Raw genomic sequence first — 27,067 nt, 5'->3', positions numbered from 1 at the left:
AAGAACGAAGTTCTTTAAACATGAGATGAGTATAGATACAATTTCTCAGGTAACAAGGGGGTCGCTAGATCAACAGGAAGAACGAAGCTCTGTAAACGTTAGTACTGCATTCATGTTTTTTACTAAAACAAAAACTTGAAAAACGAATAAAAAAAATAAAAAAACAGTTTAGTACTCACGATGGTTTAACTTCGTGAGTACTGTATTTTTTTAATTTCCTTTATAATTTTTTCCTTTGTTTTTTTTTTTTTTAATTTCTTGTTTTATTTTTTTCTTTATTTCTTGTCGAATTCTTTTTTTTTCATTTCTTGTTTAATTTTTTTTCATATTTCATTTTATAACATTTTTTTCATTTATTTGTATGTCCTATATTTAATTTCTTTTTTATTTTCATATTTAATCTTTTTTTTTCATTCCCTTTTTTATTTCATTTTTTTTTCATTCTATTGTATCTATTTATGTCTTTTGTAATTTGATTTTATGTTATATTTATATTTCATTTCATCAATTTAAAAAAATTTTTTTTTTTACTTATTTTTTTGCGATTTTATAGTCCATTATTACAATTTTCGTTTCATTTTTATATAATTACTCAATGACATTTTTCCACTATTTAATTATCAAATTAAAAATAAGTGCCCATAAAAACCATGAAAACGATATGAAACTCGAAATATATTTATATAATGACCTTACATAATTCATTTATAATTGATTTAATGAATTACTTTATTAATGTAATTATGTAATAACGTAACATAATTTATTAGTCGAATTCAAAATAAGCGCCTTTAAAAACCATTGATACGTTCTTCAATTGATACGTTCTTCAACTCTATTCTACATGCTTTTTTTTTTTTTTTTTGTTTTTAGATGTATTATTTCGAAAACAAATACATAATTTATGAAACAAATACATAATTATCAGTGAATACATTTAAAAATGGAATGTTATAGTTACGAAACACACCATAAGTACAAGAAACTGAGTTTCTATAGTCGGCAGCGCTCGTAGCAGAGTAGGTAAGGTACTGGACTCGTATGCAGGAGGTCGAGGGTTCAATTCTCTTTATTGGACAGTGTTTTTTTTTTTTTTTTTTTTAGAATTGTAAAAGAAAAAATTCAAAGTGAAATAAAAATTATTGTGGGAAAATAAAATTGCTTGGGAGTGTGAGGGGGAATGGTAAATAAATGTGTGCAGAAGAGTAACACGGCATGGTTGGCAGATATAAATATAGTAGGAAGAGGGGAAGTGTATAGAGAACAGTAGGTGAGGGGGACGGGGTAAGGGGGAAAACTGAAGAGAAAGAGACTCGGAGTAAACCACTTTCGTTTAAAAAAAAAAATCTGTCGGTATTAAAATTTCAGCCCCCCGAGTAACGCGACATAAAGAACTTCGTTCTAAAAAAAAAAAAAAAAGGTACCGAAAATTGCCATCTTAAATCTCCATGTTCAAGGCGCAATAACTTTTGCTCGAGTATATGACGGGGTCATTTTTCATATTAGCCCGAAAAACACCAAAACTCGACTCGATGTAAAATTTGAGGTTTTAGGCTTGTTTTAATGCTCTGTGTACGTATGTTTGTGTTTCATTATGTTTCATGCGAGGAAAAAGAAGAGGACGACGGAGACATATAGCCAGTGAGACGAGAAAAAAAAAGCGCGAGCGGAAAAAGCGGCAATAATAAGAAGAAAGGTGCATTTTTTAAGGACTATAAGTGATGTTATGTTAGTACTGTGTGCGCAGAGATATATATACGTATACATTTTGGTGTGAATCGGTAGGTTTGTGGGAAAATAGATGGGTTGACGAACCGTAGCGATTATTGTAATTATCGATTGTATTTTGTTTTCTGGGTCTTCTGTAAAATTGTAATGCGCCAGGAATATAGGAAGTTGTGTATAGACGTGTAGTGAAGGGGAAGAGCGAGACACGCGCAAGCTAGGTCGTATGAGAGAAGGGGGGGAAAGAGAGAGATAGAAGAGATTTCGAAGCAGTAGGACGCGAGCAGCGAGACTGAGGGGACTCCTTGACGGGCCTTCGAGAGGGAAGGATGTAGAGCGTGTGCGTCATCGAGACGTCGTCCAACCTACATCCGTCACCAGCTCTTGGCAATCTACGGGAGGCATCATCTGCAGCCTGGCTAAGGACTACGCAATCACGAGGAGCAGGATGGCAGTGGGCAACATCGCGAGGACACGACACTGACAACTTCCTGGAAATGGTGGTCTAGAGGTATTTCACGTAGTGCGTGGTGAGGTTAGAGACTAGTGGGAAAGCGAGGGAGAGGGACATAGTATGTGGCGCCGAGGTGACGTTGTGTGAGTGTAGGATGTTTCGAGGGTAAGGGTAAAAAGCGGACGTATGGATGAGTGTGTGTAGTTGAAGATACTAGGTATTTCGTTGGGCTAGTGGAAAAGAGTAAAAAGCGTAAACGGGGGGGTCAAGGTTGCTAAAAGAGTGAGAGAGCGAGAATTCGTTGGTTCGAGAGGAAGACATTCGGGTCGGGGAAGAGAGCTTGGTGGGCGTGATCGCTTGAATCGTGGGTAAGTCAGGGCATTCGAGATGGCGGGAAACTGTAACACTGCGTATGAGAGTGTGTGTGTGTGTATCGAAAGCGAAGCGTTGTCCGAGTCTTAGGAGTCGGCGAGAGGTCGACTGTCCGCTGCGGTAGGGCGTAATACGCGTGTGTATTCGAAGCGAAGCGTTGTCCGAGTCTCGGCAGTTGGTGAGGGGCCGGCTGACCGTTGCGGTAGGACGTCATAGAGTTCGTGTGTGTGTGAGTGTTTGCAGCGTTGTCTCAGACGCGGTAAACCAGTTGGTGAAGCCGCCGGTAGGACACCCTGCAGACCAAGAGAGGATGCGTGGTGTATGTCCTCGTTATCGGGTTGATGCGTGAGGTAGCTTGTGATCGAAGGCGTGTCGTTGTAGCCAAGTGCTCTCGGGATCGAACCAGGTTGTCGTAACTTCAAAGCGAGCCATTCTTGAGGTAGAGTGCGGGAACTGTGGGTATGCGTGTGCGTGTAGGTGTAGGTAGGTGTTATGCGGGGTATAAGAGCAAAGGTGTGTGTGTGTGTACTGCGAATTGCGAGTTAGCGACGGAGGTAGCGGCGATTCTCTAGAAGTGTTCATCTCTTGTAAATGAAATAAAGAGTCTAAAAGTGAAATTCGTGTTTGTGTGTTTATTTGTACGAGTGTGAAATATTTACATCCTGATCATTACCCTCGGGAACTGTCCACCTCCCGACGGACAGTCTGCGGCGGGGCCTCCTCTAGGTAAGGAGTCTACATCGAGAGAGCAGAGCTGAGCTAAGCCAAGGCGTTCGAGAGAGTATTTGCTCGCAGAGTTTTGTTGTTTTAGGTGTCGTACGTGATATGATGTGTTTTAGTGCGATTTATCCGGACGGCTTCGCGTCGACGTGAAAACGTCGATTCGGGGCCGAAAATGCAGCGTTACAAGTACACGAACGGTGCTACTTTTATATCTACAATTTTCTATGGACTTTAACTTTTTAATGGCTATAGTATGGCTTCGTTGAATGAGTATCACTTGCAGTATTCAATTTTAACGAGATCTCCTAAGAAAAACTAAGTGACTTGTTTCCGAACCCAGTATGATAATTTCGATCATCTTGCAACACCCTTCTAAGAACCTCAATTTATTATCAGAGCAGAAGATAAACTGCCGGTTATTATTAAAAATGTAAGAGGAAGCTTCGGCGTACAGGGGACTACATTTTGATAATATATTTTTAATTGGATTCTTTTAACACAGAAATATAAAGATTTTTCCGTCTTTTGACGGGTGCAAGGGAAATAAGTAAGGATTAAGACGTGTCAAGGGTGGCCAGGGTTGAGGAAATAAATATCGTCTTTTAATAATATATGATAAGATTTTAATATACACATTTATATATGTACTAGTAGGGCCACCCCCTGCGCGCTCTACGTGCTAACCCCAAGAAAGCTTTGATTTATTTTAAAAATTACATCAAATTAATCAATATAAAACAACTTTTTGGGAACATTTATGAACACCTTTAATTTCTTTTAACAATTATATTATTGTTATTATTACTATTATGTTTCAAAAAATAAAAGAGACACAGAACATAACGTAAAAATTTTTTAAAAAACTAAAAAATTTTTTCATTATAAAATAGTTCCATTATATTTCACCTGCAAACTGCTAAAAATTAAATACCTTTTTTACGTCGCAAAATTTTTTCATGGAATACTTTCGAACAATATATTATATTATAAATGCCATTTTCCGTGTAGTGCACATTTTCATGGTTCCACAAAAAGACTAATAAGAGATGATCTCCACTGTTGTTATTATTTTACCCTAATATAAAATTAAAATTATATAATTACGCCAACGTATATCATGTCGTGCACAAATTAACATAATAACAAAAAAAAAAGATCAATACAGCGGACTATTTGCCTCATGCGTGGTGTGGAAAGAATTGATAAAAGAAATACCGAATTGGATAATTATTATGCAAAACCATTCACCTAGATTGTGTTTAATAAATTTGACATGGAAATAAAGACTATTTTCACTTTTTATGAGAGGGGGCTAAGAAAGGAGGCCAGAAAATTGTGGACGGAAAATAAGGGAGGGGGGAGCAGTCGTAAAACCAAATCCAGTGGTGGCGAGGGGGCGATAACGAAGGGTTATCAGAGATTTTATTGAGTTGATTTCATATTGAAATAAAAACAACTTCTTCTTGTTTTAAGGGAAAACTGAGCGATGGCTGATGAGGGGGGGTAGAAAAAAATGTGAGGGGAGGCCGAGGGGTTCAACTATAACACAGAGGGGCTTTACTAGGCTCATTTCTTATTAAAATGAAAAAATTTCTGTGTTGTTTTCAGGGCTGCTGAGAGGGGGGAAAGGGTCAAATTTTTGTGAGGCGGGCCGAAAAGGAGGATATGAACAGCCCTATCTAAATCATATATATGTATATATATCGTTATTTTCGACAGTAAAGTATGTTGTTTACGTCCACTTAGTACGAACTTAATTTTGACGGCCTACTGCACGTGTGCATCGTCTTTTCAGTTACTTCTCCTATCTGCCTTTGTCATTGCGTCAAATCAGTTCGCATCTATAATAAGTATATTGGTACACGGTTTTTATCTTCTCTAATTTCGCCCCACCCCTCTTGACGTACTTCCAGTTTCCTGTACACCACATAATGCCACATCACATCACCATGCCACACATTTTAAATTTTATAAATTTTTTTTTTTTCTAACCAATTAAAAAAAAAAAGAAAAAAATTCCAAAGAGATTCGAACCCCCAACCCCTTACTCACTAGCCACGGCATTTACCTACTCTGCTATGAGTGGGCCCAGCAGTGGGATATCAATAACTTCATCTTATTTTACAGTTTGTAATTTATTTTTAATAGAACTTTAAACTTAATGTACATTAATTTATTTAATTACATAAAAAAAAGTGACGTAATAGAATGACTTTTTTCAAAAATATTAAAAAAAAAATTTGGAAATTAGTATATTGCAACAGAGCGCTCTTCCAATTGATTAATAAGTATTTATTCCTACGTATTTAATTTGTTACTTTTACAATAAATGAATAATTTTTTAAATAAATCTTTCATATTTTTTCAAAATTTTCAAAAACTAAGGAAATTTTTTTGTGCTGTACAAAAACAATAATTAATTTTTGTTGTGTTTTATTCTTTTACAATTTTTTCATCCGTGATAAAAGTTATTTTTTGACTTAAGGACGTTTTTAACTTAGATTGTGGGGGAAAGTTCAGGGAAACAATAGGAACGCTAATGTGAACAGTAAAGTTAGCAATTATTTTTTTTATGTGGATGTACTCATGTACATGCTTTCACGCACACCTTATTTCCTCTTTTTAAGTTTATTTAAAATTTATCTTGTGGGTCTATTTAAAAATTCGATAGGTTTTTCTGAAAGTAATCTTTTGTACCCAAAAAATTGGTAGATTCCTACAAATCATTTAAATGCCATTTGATATAATTTTTTTGTATGGTTACGTGTTAAATATCTATTTTTTTTAATGTATCATGTATAAAATAATAGTAAAGTCAAACGAGCTGCAACTTTTGTGGATATTTTTTATGGTCTTTCAATATACAATTGACGTTTGAATATTATCTGTCAAAAATACCTATGTCGGATGAACATCCTGAAAGAACATTCACTGACATGTAATACTACTCTATTAAAAAAAACTATACTACATGATGGCTTTTCTTAATTTTCTATGTAGAATTATTTTTTAGGTATTAAATATGGACGAGAAATAAGTGTCAGATTATACGTAATAGATCTGAGCGTGACGTTACAGATGTAATCAGCGTAGGCAGTAGAATGTCGTTATAAAATTACCAAAAGACTCGATGAAAGTGCACAGTCTTCTACTGGCGAGCCTATATGTTATTTTTATTGTGTTGTCATAAAAAATATTAACACTTTGTTTACAATCGTTAACTCTTTACATATTAGTTAAAATCACACCCTATCAACGTAGGTATACTCATTCCTACGATAATTGTACTACCTTCGTACACAATATTGTTTGATGGAAGGTATTTTTATACTTAAAATGATATTGTTAGTCATATAATTTTATAGAAGTATAACTTCATACTTGGGTACCCAAGCAGCTACTGTCCACTGGTTTTTGTGATCGATCGGTCGGTCCTTTAGAAAGTATATCTATATTCACTATGTACACAGATATCCATGCTAAAAGAATCAAAATGACCAATCACCTGATTGACCAATTATAAAAGAAGCTCACCCACGTTAGAATCAATGCTTAAGAAACGTATTATCCACCGAACGATTCATTTTTTCTACGTCAACCTATATCAACCTATTAAAACTGAGATTGAATAAACTTTTTCATACGGTATGACAAAAAGTGGCTTACATCACTAAGCCGTAAGATGGCTAATAGAGGGCCTTATGAAGTAATATACTTATATATCTTTACTAGTGGGGCTCCGCCTCCCTGCGCGCTCCACACGCCAACCCCCCCTTTTATTGTGTTATAAATGTAATTTTTTCGAAATAAGGTTTGTATTGATATTTTATAAGGCCTTAAAAAATGATAAAATTAATTGTTAGCATAAAAATAATATGTTGCAGGATATTTTACAGAATTCGGAAGACTATGGCATTTTTCGAAAATACTCGGGAATTAATTTTCTACGCTGGGGAATGATGACTTATCTGCTTTTAAGGATATATGAAGAACAAGCTGCTTAATTAAAATAAAAGTGGTAAAGTTTATATAGACAGAGAGATGTGCCCCTTAACTTTTTGTTGGTGAGCTTTATTATTTCTTCTAGTGGCTTCCTTTTTTAAATGAACTGTCTATCATGTATGTGTCAATAAATACTTCTAAAATCTTATAACTATATATGCCCCCTGCGCGCTCTGCGCACCAACTCCCGTAATTGCAAATTAGATTTACGAAGTATAGAAAAAAACACGAATTATATTAATTGTTACTTAACACTTACATATGTAAAAAATGTACATTGATCATAATTAATCACATGAATTTTTAACAATTACTTTTTATTTTTCCTGACTAATAACAGCTATTTCTATGGGATAAGAAGAACACGATTTTCAAAACGATGTAATTTTTGAAGAAGCATGGAACGTTGTGCTGCCTTTTTAACTACGAAAATTTTTCGCATGGTTCATTATGTCCAAAAATTTTTTTGGTAATATTATTTGGAACGAATACAAAAAATTTCTCTTTGAAGATTGTTAAGATAATCCAAATAAAGCTCTTTTACATTTTAACGAAATTTTTAATTCTAAAAATATGTCTTGTAAAGATTTCAGTTCACCAGAACCAACAGAAACAATAAAAAAAAATATCGATACTGACAATGATGAAAGAATATTTTGTAAACATAAATTCCATGAAATGTTTTCACAACTCAGTCATGATCAACGTCGAATTTTTCAAGTAGTCGTCATTCAATAATATGGTAGGAACATTAGTAACGTACTATAGTATTGAAGAAGCAACTCACAAAGGAGTAGATAAATCAGACGATAATGTTTATATTAGTTTCCCTACAGAATATTTAAATAGTATTAAAGAAGGTCTTTCTCCACATGAATTGAATTTGAAAATTAACGCTATTGTTATGTTGATACGAAACTTAAACATAATTGACGGACTTTACAATGGTACAAGATTACGAATTACAAAATTATTTAAATACAACATCAAAGTTGAAATAATCACAGGTGAGAAAAAAGGAAATAAAGTCTTTTTCCAAGAATAACACTACAAACAAACAATTTTTCTTCGCTATTATTTATATTGTACAGAAAACAATTTCCATTTACCTTAGCTTTTTCTATGACTATTAATAAATTTCAAGGTCAAAGTTTTGATGCCTTAGGAGTATACCTTAGAAAACTATTATTTTCTCATAGTTAATTATATGTTGCATTGTTTGGATGTAGAAACCCAAAAAATTTTTTTATCCAAATTGAATCAGAAAAAAAATTTAAAATTAAAAATATTGTCTGGAATGAGATCTTAAAGTAACAAAAAAACTATTATATAGTTCATTACTATTTTTATACTTTCTTGCAAATTTTATCTTTCATCAAAAAAGCGAATTTCAGTACCGTCTAGTACCCAGATTTATGTAATTATAAACAATCCGTTTTTTGTAATATGTTTTCAGATACACTATCATGGATGCAAAATTTTATCAGTGCGACAAATGTAACTCAAAATTTTCAAATCAAAAGTGTCTATCAGCGCACGAAAAAATTCACAAAAAAAATTTTTTGTATGTGATCTGTGTAGCATTATAATAATAGACAAGAAAAACTATTTGCGTCACACAAAGGAATGCCAAAATATTGAGAAAAAATTTAAGTGTATTAAATGCGAAAAAAGTTTGAAAAGAAATTATCACTTACAGAGACATTTAAAAAGTATTGAAAAAAACTTTAAAAAAAATGTTTGTCCAAATTGTGGAAAAGGCTATGTAAGAGCAGATCACCTAAAAAGACATTTTAGAGTATGTAATCAAAACAAACATAGTAAGTAAGATAATTGTAACAAAATTTTTTGTTATGGTCAAATAAAATTATACATGAAAATTAGACCACTTGTAACAGTAAATATATAAGGCTTTACGAATATATTCATAATATATATGGGGAAGCTGGGGAGGAGCTGGGGGGAGCGATGGGGAGCTAGCAAAAAAGTAGGATTACTCGAAAAATGCAAGAAAATGAAAGAATAACTACCTTATTTGGGGGGAGCTGAGGGGGAGCGGGGGGGGGGCGGGGGGGAGCAAAACCTAGCTCTAACTCTTACGACTTTATAATATAGGAAAATATATAAATATATGTATTGAGCACGTAGTGGCTCTGTCAGCTGGCTTGCGGGTCAGACTACAGGAGACCACAGTTTGATTTCCCCGTGTATTGCGACTCTTTCGAGCAAGTAGCTCTGTAAATTTTCACATGTGCTTTTTCACTACACAATGCTTCTCGTGAAGGAGAAGGGTGACGTTCTTGCAGCAAAATGGCCTATAACATAGAATTTTTGCTCTCAAAGAGGTCTATGTGAAATCATCACCGTACCAACGAATTATAAACTGCATCTAACAATGCAAAAATGTAACTAATAATGTAACATGTGAATTAATACTGCAATACGTAACGATTAGAATGTTAAATTTTTCTTACTGTCACAAGGCTATATAGACTTGTTTACAATAAAACCTAAAAATAAATACACTACGTGAGAAGTTCAACCAAAAATTTATAGAATTTTTGAATTAATGTTTGAAATAGTTCTTGTGTAGCTAAAATATATCAAGTCATTATTTTCTCACATTTCACACGCATACCTTCGTTTTAAATTGCTACGTTATGCACATATCAGCATAAAAACTATTACACAGTTTCTTAAGATAAAACAGCAGCAATTCAAATGACAAATGAAATTTGAAGTTTCTGGAGCTCCATTTCATGACTTTTAAAGGTCAGAATGATAATAGCTCTATATAAGGTAGAATAAGCAAAATTTCAATTGTTCTTATGTCAATACAGCATTCAGAAACTTTTAAAAGATTATAGTACAAACAAAGTGAAATTTTATTGTAATAACAATACCCGTAGGTCTTATAATAATTATTTACAACAAGGCTTTATAAAGCTTACATTTAAATATCACGCTTACATTCAATCGGATGATCTCAAAACAAGTTTATCCTGCATCCTACCTGCTGAAAAATTAAGGTAATACAAAATTTTGGATGTAAATAATATTTGGGTCAAAATAATTAACACGTTTTTAAAAAAAATCGTAAAATCTAACTCAACAGAATTTTGAATTGCGATTACAGTAATATCCATAACACAATCGTGTAATCTTCTAACAAAGGACGTATTTAAACGCTTTCAGATAATGAAACACCGTGTTACAGTAATCGCAGAAAGATGCTTTTGTACTCCGTTTTGCCAAAATTTTTTTAAGATGTCTAAAAAGATTTTTCGTGAAATATTAAATAAGTCTAGTGATAAACGTTTTACTTATTATCAACTTTGTATCGATTTAAAAATTTTAGTATTCAAAATTCTAATAAGCATACTTCGTCTTGCTGGTTTACGTACAGGAAAGCCAAAAAATCAAATGACAAAATACTTTCAAGTTTCAATTCTTGAATTCAGTAGATTTTAAGTTAACCTGTATTATAAATTGTGATGATACAAAACAACTTTCTGGTTAAAAACACATTATACAAAGAATCAACTATAGATTTATTTCACTAACCTAACGTGTTTATCTTATTTTGTATGCTACATAGTTCAAGAGTATGATGATAAGACAATTTAGTAGCAGCATAAACAAAACCGTATTAAAAAAACTTGTTGAGTAATTAAAAAAATGCAATAGCTTGACATCACATTGTTTCCATACCACAAATGAATGATCTTGTAATCTGCCTATTTCATAGTTTATCTTTTAGTTAACCCACAAGGTAGCTGAAAATTTCATCGACACGCATCTTTAGAAATTGTAGCTCTTACTATTAGGTTTTTACGATATTCAACAGTGTAAAGCAATGGTAAAAGTATAATTCAACGAAATACTAAAAGATAAAAATAAAGATAGTTAAACCTAATACAATAAGTTAACAGTTGTGTAGTTCGTTCATTTTAATTTTTATTCAAGAGATAAAGATATCAATATTTTTGCAAAAAAAGACTATTTCTTGGGTTTTCATTACCATGAATCCTTCTGGAGCATCCTTAAGGTTGCCTTGTGAAGACCTACGGAATGAAATATGTTTCATTCAATAGATTTTGATTTACTGAATCCAACAGTGTACTTGGTTATACCCCAAGTGGAGCAAAATCTCGAGATATTTCAGCTCAAAGTTGAACTGTTTAATACGAGCTCAAATAGCAGAGTTTCTTTAGTTTTAATTGTCATTTATTTTGCCGCAAGTCTTACATTGATGAGGATAGTGATAATTTTTATATTAAAGTTTTAATTACTAATTTTTCTTAAATTAAATTGTGTGTCTAAAACATCAGATCTAAGTAACTTAACATTTTATTGCTCACAATAACCAAATTAACAATTTTCAATTCATAAAAATTAATGATACGTCAAAAATTCTAATACGGTTACTTATTTACAAAAATTGTTTTCCTTTTTAGTTGCTTTAGAGAATGTCTTTATTGTTAAATTCATAAGCTTTGGCCTTTTATGTTTAATATTTTCATTCTTAAAACTTGCTGGAAAAACTATTACGAGTAGTATCGAAGGCCTTAAACCAACAATTAAGTTTTTTAACTTTTAAGTTTATTATTAAATTTTTTCACTGTTAAGTGTACTATTATTAACTTTTTTTCACTGTAAAGTTTATTTTTTATAAATGAGACTGTAAAAAAAGTTATATGAATTAGTCCGGAATTACAAGCAAACCTCTTTCTTTTTTTTACAAAAATCAGAAAGCCGGTACATAATGCTTTAGACAGATTTTGAGTTAACCCATACCCAGAAAATAGTTTATGAGTGGCAAAATTGTTGACACCTTTATTTCCTCACAAAAAATGTAAATCTATATACGTCTATTCGTTTGTAGTATGGAAACAGTTTGTTGTTCGTTAATTGCATTGATGCACTAATTGGATTTTTTTTCTTTTACTAAGACTTAGAATAACTGTTTTATCAATGCTTAAGCTAAATAACAACCTTATAGTACTTTTGACCTGTGCAGCATACAATATATAGTAATAGTTTTATGTTAGCGGGATTAGACTTTATTGTTGATAGAATGCATCCATCATCAACAAATTATTTTGTATCGTAACAACTTACAATACAATTCAGATTTAACATTTCTTTAAGAAAAACCTCTGAATAAGAGCCATCATTTCTTACACATTTTGGGTCATTTGGTTTCTAATTACTTTGCACCTAGACTAAAAAAACAAACTATGCTTATAAGAATTTTAATTACTAAAAGTTTTTAATCAACACAAAGTTTATAATAATAAGTGAGACAATTATTACTAAATTTTCACAATATTTACAGTAAGCAATGGCCTTTCCTAAAAATCTGCGGAAAAACTATCTTTCATTTGTGCTTTTAATGCTGATAAAATTGCAGTTTAAGATTTTGTTTGGATGTATCTTACAGTTTTTTATCTTGGAATTTTATTATTCATGTCGAAAAGTTTTAATTATTATAATCTTGCAGCAGATAGCATACAGAATAGTTCACTTATTCTAAAACTACTTCGTAAAATATAATAATGTCTCATATTGTTTTATAAACCCTTCTAATAAATGTTTATTATAAAACTTACAGGTATCGTTAGTTTAAAATCAAGAAAATTTGTCATACTTTTTGAATATCAAATCAAACTACTTAATTTTCTTAAACAAAGATAAGCTTTTACAACGTGAGATGTGAGTAATTTGACATTGTTTTTGCTAACGGTTGCTATTTTTACATTTTCTAACAATTCTTAATTAATGTCACATCAAAGTGTACAATATATTCTGATTTTCACAAATTATTCGCATCATGGTTTATTCAAAATTATTTTGTCGTCAATTTAAAACTTATGGCCTTTTCCATGTTCTGTAATTGTTTTAAAAACCAGCCTGAAACACTGTTTCTATTACTTATTTGAGTCGAAACCGTACAATAAGGCTTGTTGCACTAATAATTGACTTTTTAATACTATAAAAGCGATACATAAATAGGTTTCAAATCACCAAACAGATTCTTATCATTTTTCCTTCAACACAAAACAGCAAACTTTTCTGTAATACTTCAGGAATATTGGAAAATTACGAAAAACTAGAAAACAGTTTATTGTTTGCGAAAACAATGACGTCCTTATCTATTAGGAATTAATCGTAGCCTATAGACGTACTACACGACTCTCCGTTTGTGGTATGGGCGTAGTCAGTTATTTTCATTTCTCTTTTTAAATAATTCTCTTAACTTTCGTTTTATTTGGTCCTTAGCTAAATAATATTCTTATAACACTTTAGAAGAACTCAGCGAAAAATTAGATAAATATTGTGTAAATGGTTATAAGCTACGTTTTAGTAAAAAATGCAGTGAGCAATTTTGTTAGATTTTCATATATCACGTGTTTTATTAGTTTTATCGAGAACTTTGATCTCTTTATTTTGTAGAATACAAGATACAGGACAATATTTTGTGGATTTTACAAAAGTACTCTATTAAATTATGTTGTTACCCCATAATAAAAGTTTGTTAATGCCATCGTATTATTGCTTGTTGCAATGCTTAGAGATGTAGTCAGTTTAGTGAAACGTAATAACTTATCTTATGATCACACATAACAATAATAAATTGCTGTATTAGCAAAAAAAAAAAACAACAAAATCTGGATTATTATACTATGTATGATAGTGATATAATTTAAGAATAAAAAAAATATACTACAAGACCTTTGATACCATTAGTTTTGTTGTCGCTTAAGTTATCGCAAGTCTTAAATTGATAACATTTAAAATACTCTTGAAACTAAAATGCAAATTATTTAGTATTTTTAAGCAAAGTTATAGATAACAACGTAAGATGTAAGTTATTTTACATTCCAACAGTTAAGCATTACTATGTATACAATATTTAAAAATCTTGAATTATTGTACCGTCAAGAAGTTTAATATTTTATTTGAAAAGCTTTAAACAATTAGGTCTTTAATTTCCAGACTTTTTTTTATTTATCTTGTAATGAAAAGAAGTGAATCTACTTATAAAGCCTCAAAAATATTATAACTGAACCAAGACGAGCAAAGTTGTTTATTAATTGCGAAAACAGTAATTTTTTTAGTTGGACAAAATCGTAGACCATAGACACACTGTATATTCAATCCTATGGGATATGGAAATATTGTAATGTGTAACGGTGCCCCACCGTTAGGCCACGTTAGTAGGCTAGGGCAGGTAGAGAAAGGGGGAAAAAGAGCTCAAGGGCCCTAAGTGGGAAAACGGAATGGGAAAGTAGGGGTAAGGGAAAAGAGAGGAAAGCCAGCAAAGGAAGCGAGGAAGATCAGATTAGCTTGGGCCAGCGAACCCGCGAGAAGCGAGTTTTTTTTTTCGTGTTGCCGTCTCCTGTTGCTCGTTTTGTTTTTTTTCCTTTGGGGTGTGAAGTTGTCGTGTGAAGTCAACGCCACGGGAAGTGTTGGTGCCGTGATCCGACTCCGGAACCCGACGTCAAGGGCAGACCGAGTCCAGATCTGACGATCATTATCTCCACTCACAGCCAGTAGGGACGCCTACTGGCCTCTGCGAGATCACTTCAACTGCACCCAGTTCGGCCTATCCAAGGCAACTTCGAGAAGCGACCTCACCGCCCCGCGTAAGTACCTGCCAACAGGCAGTCTGTTGTAAAGGGCAGCGGCCCTCGTTTAGCCCGCGTAAGTCTGCCCGGTCTGCGTTTTCGCGCCGCGAGCTCGTCGAGCAATCGCGCTCGACGAGCGTGATCTCACACGCACACACACACACTACACACCCGCGAATACCTCTTTTGTATAATTATTTTATATTCACTGAATATATATTTTTAATTTAAAAATACCCGCGAGTGATAATTCTTTTGTTGTGCCTCAACTTCCCCCTTTATTTATAGTTGCAAGCGATCGTCGCGAAAAGCGACGAATCACACATTACAGCCGCGATACCTGATTCCACAGCGGTGTCTCAGCGCACGAGACCCGCGAGATATTTTACAGGGAGTACCACAACGTTGGGTATCCGGGCAACACAGGCCCGGTCGAAGTGGAGAGACTCCGCCTCGTTGATCCGCGTTGTATACCCCGTAACATTGGCGCCCGACACAAAAAACCCACGGATAGGTATCGCGCGACGTCGTCTACAAGGTAGACGACCTTCACTATTATTATTCCTATAATAATAGTAAAGTAGGAGCTGTAGCAGTAGCTACAGCAAAACAAAAACAAAACAGATCGCGGGTATAACGCGGAGAACGCTTATAACACATACGAGAGACACCGGCAGACTCGTATAGGTCGCGCGTGTAAACAAAGCAGCGGCTTTGTTTACGTGACAATTTTGAGTCGTTGCTGACTTCCAGCACTCAAAATTTTTTGTCCACAAGTGCGAGCGAGAAAGAAAATAATATTTCGAGACGAAATATTATTTTCAATAGCTAACGAGCCTTGCCTGTGAAATCGGATTTTCACAGGCGGCGTACGCTGATACACAGCGCATATACAGCATAGTATACACCGGTATACATATATACACGGCTGTTGGCTTCTCGCGGCTTGTAGTGCGCGAAGCAGTAGTGTACGTGTGCAAGTACACTATACATAACTGTATTTACATTTGTACAACACACATATACACACGCAAAAGAGAGAGTTGAGGGAATTGACTCCCTACAGCTGATAGCTTTTAACATAAGCTACAAAAATTAAAATTTTAATTTAAAGCCTCAAGGCACTCTAGGTAGAAAAATTGCGTCCAGCTAACGCCTTGGCGCAAATTCTCCCTAACCGTCAACTCTCTCCTCCCAAGCTAATCTCTGCGCTGCGGCACAGTGCACTTACTGCCAGTAGTTTTTTTTGTATAGTGCGACCTTAAGATCATGGCACCGATACCACAGGATCAAAAGGATAAATTGAGCGATTTCTGCAGGTCGTTAATAAAAGAAGACCTAGGAATCGATTTTCTAGAAAATCTCGAGCTGCTAACGACTGGTAGTAAAGCAGCCAGATCACACCGCCTTTACCAGTGGCTGACGGGGAGATACGTCCCCGAGAATTTTGAACCGGCGGAAGACGTCGACGCAGCCATTGAGCGACGTGTAAAAGCGCGTCACCTCATGGTCACACAGGCCTGCGAGGAGTTTGCAAAAGCAAACGATGACGAAATTGACGTCGAAGCCGTGCACCCGCTACAAATAGTGCGGGACAGTGAGGAGGTGAATAACCTCCTAAAAATCACAACGACGGCGGCAATGACAGCCACGCAGGTCGAAACCCTGGATATCCAGACATTGGGGACAACTAAAGATGAGCTCCTCATCAATACGTCCTCGCTTGTCAGGGACTCAGACGAAATTAGAGCAACTCAGTCAGAGCAAGCTCTCGAAAGGGAGAATAGATGGCTGCAGGATAGGCTATTAAAAGCCAATGAAAAGATCGCGAACTTAACGCGAACAAGTTCGGCTATCACATCGAACCAGAATCAGCCACAAAGGAGAAATGTGACAGCCCCAAACGAAAACGCGCCGGCGAAAAGGCGCGAAACTATATTTGGCGAACAAGCGTTTGCAAATCTCGCAGGTTCACCGGCCATACCATTCGGAAACGGCCGTTACAGCGTTGACTTAGCGTCGGCGTCGGCACACACCATAGCGCCACCGCCACCCTCGACAATGGGACATGTATGGCCAACAAATACAGTCAGCTGGATACAAGCGATATGCCCATCATGCGCAGCAACTAGCGCATATACGCCTTCGGTAAGCTATCCGCAAAGGAGTGGATACTCAACAGCACCACCTGCTTGTACAACGCAGTCACAAGCGTTTACGACGTGGCCCCACACATACCAGGTAAGCTCGTCAACACGCCCGACGTATCCATACCTACCCCCACATACGGCTGCACCGGTTGACCCCACACGTTCAGCCTGGTCGGGGGGGAGTCTCCCGCCCGCGGCGGAAAGACAGTCGGGGTTAGGTAGGTCATACGCCGACCCCGGATGCCGTGACTTAGGACAAATTGTCCGTCGATGGAACGTAAAGTTCACGGGAGAAAGTCATGACAACTTTGACTCCTTCCTCACGCGCATTACGGAATGCCGCACAACTTCGGGGCTTACGGAAGCAGAGCTTTTCCAAGCTCTGCCAGAGCTTATGACTGGCATCGCAGCGACGTGGTTTCGCAACGAATGCGACCAGTGGATCAGCTGGGCTGATTTTGTAGCCGCAGGACAGGAGTGGTATGGCTCAGGCGAAGAAGTGCAACGCCGCCTGATTTCGGATGCGCAAATGCGTACCCAGTACGCTGGTGAGCCCATACGAAATTTCTTAACGCAGATTAAGAATATCGTGCGGCGGATTCAACCTCCATGGCCGGTAGAACGTCAGTTGGACCTATTCCACAGGAATATGCGTCCTGAGTTACAGGATCGAGTCCGACGAGACGAGGTTCACAGCATGGCAGATCTGCTGCGAAGGGCCACTGAGGCTGAACGCCTCTTGGAACTCAGGAGTGCGTTCCGTGAGCCACCCCCACCAGAACATTTCTACTTGCCAGAACCGGCATACAAGCCCAAGGCTAAGGCTACTGAGGCCAAGAAACAGCCCAGGGTTGCGGGTATAAGCGAAGCCCAACCTTTGAGCGCTAGCGTACAGGAAATAGCGGCCATCCGGAACGAGCAAGCTGCCCTTCGAAAGGCAATTGAGGAGCTGCCAAAGAAGCTGGCTAATCCTCCAAAAATTGCGGGGTTCGACGTGATGGATGAATACTCGGCAGAAATAGTCGATGAGCTGACCAAGAAAAAGGTCAGAAAACCGGAATTGGACGAAAACATGCTGAAGCTGCTGCTTGACCTTCTCTACGTCGAGAAGCGTCGAACAGGCCTGGCTAAATATGCTAATGAGCCAAAGCAGAGTTCTCGCGCTTCAAACGGGCCCCGTCAACAGGGGCGACGATCACCCACGCCTCCTTCGCCCAAGGCAAATAGACGCCGAGATTCGGGCTCACGCTCACCGAGGCGAAACCCGAACAAGGGGTCAGGCACGAAAAAGTCTGGCACCCGGAGAGACAGGTCTCCCTCACAGGAGTCACAGCCACGTTGCTACGGGTGTAATCACCTAGGCCACTATTCGCGGGACTGCCCTAATAAGAGGCAGGGAAACGAGAGGAGGCAGTCGTAAGCGAGGGTATTACGCCGCCTCCCTCTCCCGAACCCTCACAGGCCGCGGTTACATCGGAGGACGCGCGCCGGTGGTGGCTACAGCTGGAAGTAGCCGGGTACAAGCTGCGAGCGCTATACGACCCTGGCGCTACGCACACGGTCATGCGAGCAGTCGGGCTCCAGATAGCCAATTCCTGTCGTCGGCAACTACGCCCCACGCTAGGAAGCGCGGCTATGGCCGACGGGCGACCGTCACGCACCTTAGGCTTCGTCACCCTACCCTTCGAGTTGGGAGGGGTGAAACGGGACGTAGACGTCATAGTGTTGCCCGAGTTAGACGCTGACTGCTACGTCGGGGCTAACTTTATCAACGCTTTTGGGACCGTCCATGATCCTGTTGATAGAGTCCTGGTGTTGAAAGGACCAGGTACCAAGGTTCCTCTAGAGGTGGCGGGCGTGACGACGACCAGTGAGGTCCGACTCGCTGCCGTCGGGCTGGACGAAATCTCGTCCACCCAACAAGAGGAATTACAGACCCTCCTGGACCGCTACGTGGAGTGTGAAGCTCCTTTAGGTTGCACTACGTGGGTCGAGCACGAGATTGAGGTCACGAGCTCGCGACCCATCAAGCAGAAGTGCTACCCGGTATCGGATAAGATCCAGGAGGTCATCCATGCCCACGTGAGCGAGATGCTCGAAAGTGGCGTGATTGAGCCATCCAATAGTGGATGGGCCAGCCCGGTGGTCATGATACGCAAGAAGGATGGCAAGTATCGGTTTTGCGTCGATTACCGGAAGGTAAACGCGGTGACAGCACCCGACGCGTATCCACTGCCACATATGGATACCATCCTGCGCAAGCTGAGGAAAGCACGTTTTATTTCGACCCTTGATCTCAGCAGCGCGTACCACCAGATACCGCTAGCCGAGAAAGCTAAGCCGGTGACAGCATTCACCGTACCAGGCAAGGGGCTCTTTCAGTTCCGACGGCTACCGTTTGGCCTGAGTAATGCGCCGGCGACGTTTCAGCGGCTAATCGACAGCGTCATTGGGCCGGAGCTCGAGCCCTATGCCTATGCCTACCTCGATGACATAATAATTGTCACAGAGACATTCGAGGAGCATCTCAAGTGGCTAGAGCATGTGCTGAAACGCGTGCGCGAAGCGGGACTCACCCTCAACCGAGGAAAGAGTGAGTTCTGTCAACCCGAGGTGAGATACCTTGGCGTCCTCGTAAACCGAGATGGCTTACGACCAGATCCGGCTAAATTGGAACCAATTACGGCGTTTCCGGCTCCGAAGAATCTGAAACAACTTAGGCGGTTCCTAGGCATGGTTTCATGGTACCGGAAGTTCCTGCCAAACTATTCGACGGTAGTAGAACCGATCAACAGGCTGTTGCGTAAGGATCAGCCGTTCGACTGGAAAGATGAACAGCAACGATCCTTCGAACAGACAAAGGCTTTGCTGACGTCTTCGGTAGTGTTACAACGACCCGATCCCAAGAGTCCGTACGTGGTGCAAACGGACGCCAGCGACTCCGGACTAGGCGCCGTATTATCCCAGATAGTCAACGGTCAGGAAAGAGTACTGGAGTTTGCAAGCCGTTCGATGACTCCGGCTGAGCGCAATTATAGTGTGACAGAGCGAGAATGCCTCGCGGTCTTATGGGCGACGCGAAAGTTCCGCCCTTATATCGAAGGGACACGCTTTAAGGTTGTGACCGATCACAGCAGTCTCCGGTGGTTGGTTAGTATTAACAACCCGACTGGACGACTGTCAAGATGGGCCATGGAACTTCAAAGCCATGGCTTCGAGGTTGAACACCGGAAAGGGACGCAAAATTGCGTACCCGATGCCCTGTCACGACTGTATGAGGATGATGAGAGTGGCGCTGTGGCAGCGCTCATGTGGGAACCCCCGGCTGGAGATCCTTGGTACCAGGAGATGGTACAGAAGGTACGGGACGACCCACGTGGTCAACCGCGATGGAAAATCGTCGGGGGATACCTGTATGCATATCGTCCCGATTCCACGGTTGATGAAACTCTCGGTGACCTGGAAGCCTGGAAGCTGGTGGTACCTAAAAGCCAGCACGACCAAGTGCTTCAGGAGTGTCATGATACACCATCTGCCAGCCATCTTGGCCGCGAGAAGACGTTCGCGCGTGTCTCCCGGTTGTACTACTGGCCGGGATACTACCAGGATGTTGCCCGTTATGTGCGGAGCTGCTTGGTTTGCCAACAAACCAAGGTAGACCAGCGGCTACCCCCAGGACTTATGGGGCGTAGGATCATCACCGCTCCATGGCAAGTAGTGGCCGCTGACATGATGGGCCCCCTACCAAAGACAACGCACGGCCACGAATACATCCTCGTGATCGAGGATCTATTTACGAGGTGGGCCGAAGTCGTACCGCTACGGCGAGCCAATGGGAAGGCTGTTGTGAGCGCACTGAGAGAGCGCGTCATCTGTCGACATGGTACCCCGGAAGCGTTGTTGACGGATAATGGCACCGAGTTCCGGAACAAAGACGTCGATGGGTTTTTGGAGAGCCTGGGCATACGGCACATGCTTACGCCGCCGTACCACCCGCAGGCGAACCCGGTTGAACGTTTGAACCGTACCATCAAGACCATGATTCGAGCTTTTGTCGAAGCCAATCATAGGTCATGGGACGAGAAGCTGCCCGAACATGTGTTCGCTTACAACACAGAGAGGCACGCTTCCACAGGCTTCTCCCCCGCGATGCTTAACAGCGGTAGAGAACCATACGCCCCAGGTACAATGCACCGACAGGTCGATTCGACGGCCCAGCAACGCCTAGAGGATGAGGCAATAGAGAGCTGGAAGCAGCGTATGGAGCGTCTGCCGATGCTGCACGTAGAAGCAAATCAGCGAAACGATAAGGCACAGGCCAATGCCACTCGGCATTACAATGCCAAGCATCGCGACGTGGTCTACGCTCCTGGCGACCAGGTATGGCGGGAGAATCATGTCTTGTCCTCGGCAACGCAAGGCGTGGCAGCGAAATTAGCCCCAAGGTACGCCGGCCCCTTTACCGTTCGGAGGGCATTGGGTTCTAACACGTACGAGTTGGAATCCGAGGAAGGCACGCAATCAGGCCCCATTCACGTGAGGCAGCTGAAGCCCTACGTGAGCAGACGCTCAGCGACGGCGGGAGAAGATCCTCCTGAAGATTCGGGGTCCGAAGAAGAAGAAGTGGCTAGCGCTCCTCAACCACCGTTGGAAAGCGGCGAACAGGCGAAGCGCGACCCGCCTTTAGCGAATTCATCCGATGTAAGCGAGGCTGCCGGATCAGCCAGGCCAAAGCGAGGCCGCCCGCGAAAAACGACCGTGGCGTCGAAGCCATCCGCCGTGGCTAAGACGCCTGCGATTGAAGGCAGACCACGCGACGACGCCCGAACATGCGACCCAACGACGGGTCAATCGTCGAGCGATATGCGATGGCTGCGGCCCCGTAGAATATAAAAAAAAAAAAATGTAATTTTGTAAGCGCCTCCATCCCAACTAATTGTGTTTTCTTCATTTTCCCCACTTTTTTGTTTCTTTTATTTTTTGGGGGCAGTATTGTTACAGAGATGGAGGCAACACACCTTAGCCTGGGCGGTCTTATCAGACGCCTCAGGCACGCCACTGATGAACAGGAGAGGACCGAGCTGGTCGAGGCCTTCCAACGAGGCCTCAAATCCCAAGTGGGAACAATTCCGCGACTGGCCATTGAGCCCCGAGGCGAGGACGAGGCCGACCCATCGTCGGCGGTCCAACCTACACCAGAGGCCACGGAGGCGCCACAGCTCTTGGCCATCGAGGCCACGGCCGATCCAGACGACGCCTGGGAAGGCATCCTGGAGCGGCTCAACGAGGCCCGGGAATGTGTCGTGGCGAGCCGGGAGAAGGCGCTCGCCGCCTTCACGGAGGTCGAGGCCTATGTTCGGGAGCGCGGCTCCACGACCAAGACCGTCAAGGCCGAGAGGACGGCCCTGATCGGCCGCAAATGTTTTGCGGCCTTCAATAATACCTGGGTCGAGGCGCGCCAACTCCTCGCAGAGGAAGAGCGTCGTCGCGTCGAGGAGGCCCGACGCCTTGAAGAGAGGAGGAAGGCGGAAGCCGAGGCTCGGCAACTCCGCCAGGAGGCTGAACGCCTTCTGACCAGGGCCCACACAGTGGAGGCACAAGCGACGGGTAATTCCCTCAGACCCGTCCGCTGCTACATGTGCGGGTTAAAAGGCGTCAAGCGCTCCAAGGAGTGCCCGAGGCGCTTGGAGCACTACCGCTTCAAGCGCGTAAGCGGAGACTGGGTCCAGGAGTGACTGCAGTCCAGGACCAGCCGATCCATGGCACATCAATATTTTTTTTTTTTTTTTTTTTCTTTCTCTTTCTCTTCTTTTTCTTTTCTTTTCTTTTCTTTAATAAATTGTACCCCACTTTCTTCTACCCTCCGTGTTTTCTTTCTCCTCGCCCACAGACATCGTCCTTGTAGCCTTCCTGAATGGCGCCTAGGTAGTAGAGTTGGAGACCCCGGTATCCAACGTCTAGCGGGGGGGTGTAACGGTGCCCCACCGTTAGGCCACGTTAGTAGGCTAGGGCAGGTAGAGAAAGGGGGAAAAAGAGCTCAAGGGCCCTAAGTGGGAAAACGGAATGGGAAAGTAGGGGTAAGGGAAAAGAGAGGAAAGCCAGCAAAGGAAGCGAGGAAGATCAGATTAGCTTGGGCCAGCGAACCCGCGAGAAGCGAGTTTTTTTTTTCGTGTTGCCGTCTCCTGTTGCTCGTTTTGTTTTTTTTCCTTTGGGGTGTGAAGTTGTCGTGTGAAGTCAACGCCACGGGAAGTGTTGGTGCCGTGATCCGACTCCGGAACCCGACGTCAAGGGCAGACCGAGTCCAGATCTGACGATCATTATCTCCACTCACAGCCAGTAGGGACGCCTACTGGCCTCTGCGAGATCACTTCAACTGCACCCAGTTCGGCCTATCCAAGGCAACTTCGAGAAGCGACCTCACCGCCCCGCGTAAGTACCTGCCAACAGGCAGTCTGTTGTAAAGGGCAGCGGCCCTCGTTTAGCCCGCGTAAGTCTGCCCGGTCTGCGTTTTCGCGCCGCGAGCTCGTCGAGCAATCGCGCTCGACGAGCGTGATCTCACACGCACACACACACACTACACACCCACGAATACCTCTTTTGTATAATTATTTTATATTCACTGAATATATATTTTTAATTTAAAAATACCCGCGAGTGATAATTCTTTTGTTGTGCCTCAACTTCCCCCTTTATTTATAGTTGCAAGCGATCGTCGCGAAAAGCGACGAATCACACATTACAGCCGCGATACCTGATTCCACAGCGGTGTCTCAGCGCACGAGACCCGCGAGATATTTTACAGGGAGTACCACAACGTTGGGTATCCGGGCAACACAGGCCCGGTCGAAGTGGAGAGACTCCGCCTCGTTGATCCGCGTTGTATACCCCGTAACAAATGATAGCCATCTACTTTTCTTCTATTTTTAAAAAGTTCTGTAAGTTTTTGTGTTCTCCAGACCTTTGCTATATAATATTCTTCAACTATTTGAAAGTACGGAGCATACAAAATAAGATAAATGTGTTCATCGAAAATTTCATTATTTTCTCATTTTGCAGAATACAGGCTACATAAAACGTATCACAATGATTTTTAAAAATTTATTAAGTAAGTATGATAACTTCATGAACAAAAAAATTTCAAGTTTTTTTAAAAGGACTCATTCTTACACTTAGAGATGTGCTTGGTTGAGTGAAATCAAACATGTCTCATTTATAGTGTAATTTCATACAAAATTTCTAAATTGTTGTACTGATAGAAAAAAAAACTCTTATTTGCCATACTTTACATCAAGTAAAATATAACTAAATATGAAGCTAGCGTTGCTTTTAGTATTATTTGTCGCTCAACTTATAGCTAGTTTTGAGTACAGAAAACTTGTAATTCTTTCCGTATTGCAATGCAAATTATTTAGCATTCACTATTGTAATACTTCATAAAGTGTGACGTGGTAGCCAAAGCTATCACGTCGCTATATATCTATAGTTTTGGGCAAATCATCAGCGGCTACCGAGTCCTCTACTAATATACTTATTTACTATATACATATATTCTCAACACATTATTTAATGTGTGTTTTTGGTGCCACGGACTACGATTCAAGAGGAGAGAGAAGGACCGAAGGCAACGAGAGAAGTTGAATGTGTGTGAGGTAGGTTGAGTGAGTTTATGTGTAAGTGGGAGAAGATGGATGGATAAGCTCGTGACGCGTCGAGAACAAACTGAGGGCCAGTTCTTCGCGTCGAGGACTTAGTTTTTGAAACCTTCAAAGACTTACCGGTTTTGAGGAGCGTTGGAGGTTTGAAGATGCAAAGAAAGGGCCACGTCTACCTATGCAGACTTACTGCATAGCATAGTCAGTATGGTACAGGGCATCAGAGAGAACAGAGCGTAGAGATCAGAGTCAGAAATTACAGGTAAAGTGACAGGTGATATAGGAGAGAACAGCACAGAGAGAGAAATAGAGGAGAAGGGTATCCAGCGAAAGGAGCGGACAGCTGCCAAGAAGAAAATTATCAGAAGCTAGTCGTGTGACCGAGCCACCATCGTGACTAGGATGAGCCCCAGGTAGCGTAGCGTGATGGTGAGGATATTATCAAGGTACTGAGCATAATATACTAGAGACAGGTACGGGGATAGAGGTATCCGGGTGATCCAAGTAAACAAGTGTGTGAGCACATGCGAGGAGAAGGTGAATGTTAGAAAAGTGTAAGTGTGAGCGAGATTTTTCAGGTTAGTGACGCGCGCGAGGACGGTGGCCGTTACGAGGTGTGCATGACATGGTGCAACTAGGTGTATGCGTTCTCTAACAGCCAAGCCAAAGGGAAGTTAGACAGTGACGACGACCAGAACGCATAAATTGAGTGCCATACTGACCTTGAAGGCAACGTGTAATAATGCTCATATTTATAGAGAAGAGAGAGAGAGAGAGAGAGAAAACGTGTGTAATATTTGAAAATGTGCAGAGGACGAATAAATAACGAGAGCACGCTGTGAAATTTACGTCCGTGGTTGTGTTTATTCGTAATTAGTGACTTCTTTTCCTCTGATTAATTTCCTTTTAGGAGTGTTTGGCGTTCCCGAGCCGGACAGTTATGGCAGACCTCCTGGAGGAGAGGAATCTATCGTATAGGGACTAGGTAAGTGACGTACGAGAAAATTTTTGTGACGGGATCCGGGTGGCTGTTTATCGGCTGATAAATCCTTGTCACAGAATATTATAACTTATTTAAGACTTTCGAAGCAGATTAGTAGTTGCGAAAATCATGACGTTCTTATCCATCTAAGAATCAGATCGTAGCCTATAGATACAATGTATGACCATTCGTTTATGGTACTACAATAATGTAGTGGTAGTTGTCACTCTCCCTTTTTTCATTAGTTCTTTTAGTAATAGTCTTATTCAGTCTATAGTTAATAAAATCTTCATAATTTAAAAGAACACAGCATGAAAAAGAAAGATGAATGTTGTAATAGAGGTTATAAGATATGTTGTAGGATAAACCGCAGTTGGAGAATCCGTGACGTTTTTTTTACTTTTTCATTAAATTACAATTTTTGTGATTTTATTAAAAAATTTGTTATATCTTCTTATTGAGCAGTATCATTACCTTATGAGTTTTTCAAACAATTTCTAGTAAAATGTGTAATGACATCTTAAATTAAAAATTATCAAGACCATTTTTAACTTTTTGTTGTAAGACTTAAAGATGTACATTGTAATAATAAAAGATGTAATAAAGCATTGCTTATAAAAATAAAGTTTTCAAACAAAACATATTAGATAATCTACTTTTTTTTACTAACGAATACAATTTTATCATTTTTTAACGATTTAAAATTAAAGTTAGGTCAAGAACAGTAAAATATTTCACTTTATTTTTATCCATTGTTTTATGGTTTTTCACAAAATATATATATATTTTTAATCAGAAACTCATAGCCGTCTATAGTTAACGTATTCATTTTAAAACATGCCTGAAAAACACAACTTTTCTTACTTAGTAAGAGCCTAACTCTAAAAGTTAGTTGCACAGTTCAAGTTGGTATCACTTACATCACAAAAGCGTAACGAAAAAAGATACAAAATTAAAAAACTCATTTCTGTAGTTTTTTCTCCAGCAAAAAGAAGCGATCCTGCTTATAATTTTTTCGAAAGTTTATGATTTAACAAAATCCCACAACACAGTTTATTAATTACGAAAACAGTATCGTCCTTATCCACTCAAAAAAAATCGTAGCCTACGAACAGCGTACATGTCCATTTGTTTGTGGTATGGAAAGATTATGATGTTAGATAGCTTAACATATTTTGTAAGTAGCTCTTTAAATGTTTCTCATAAGGTCTGTTGTGCAACAAAATTCATGTAGTTATTTAGAAGTACACGAAATGAGAAAAAAAGATAAACGTTACAATAAGGATTCTAAGCTGTGCTTCAGTAGAAACTGCTGGTGTTGACTTTGTTACGTTATTTCGTGCATTATTAACACGTCATGCATTTTCTTATTATTA

Source organism: Copidosoma floridanum, unplaced genomic scaffold (assembly GCF_036245765.1).
Source record: "Copidosoma floridanum isolate Cflo_tuat_1 unplaced genomic scaffold, Cflo_Japanese_pri ptg000027l, whole genome shotgun sequence".
In the NCBI taxonomy this organism is placed as follows: domain Eukaryota; kingdom Metazoa; phylum Arthropoda; class Insecta; order Hymenoptera; family Encyrtidae; genus Copidosoma; species Copidosoma floridanum.
The sequence above is the reverse complement of the archived record's forward strand: the minus strand, read 5'-3'. Positions refer to the sequence as shown.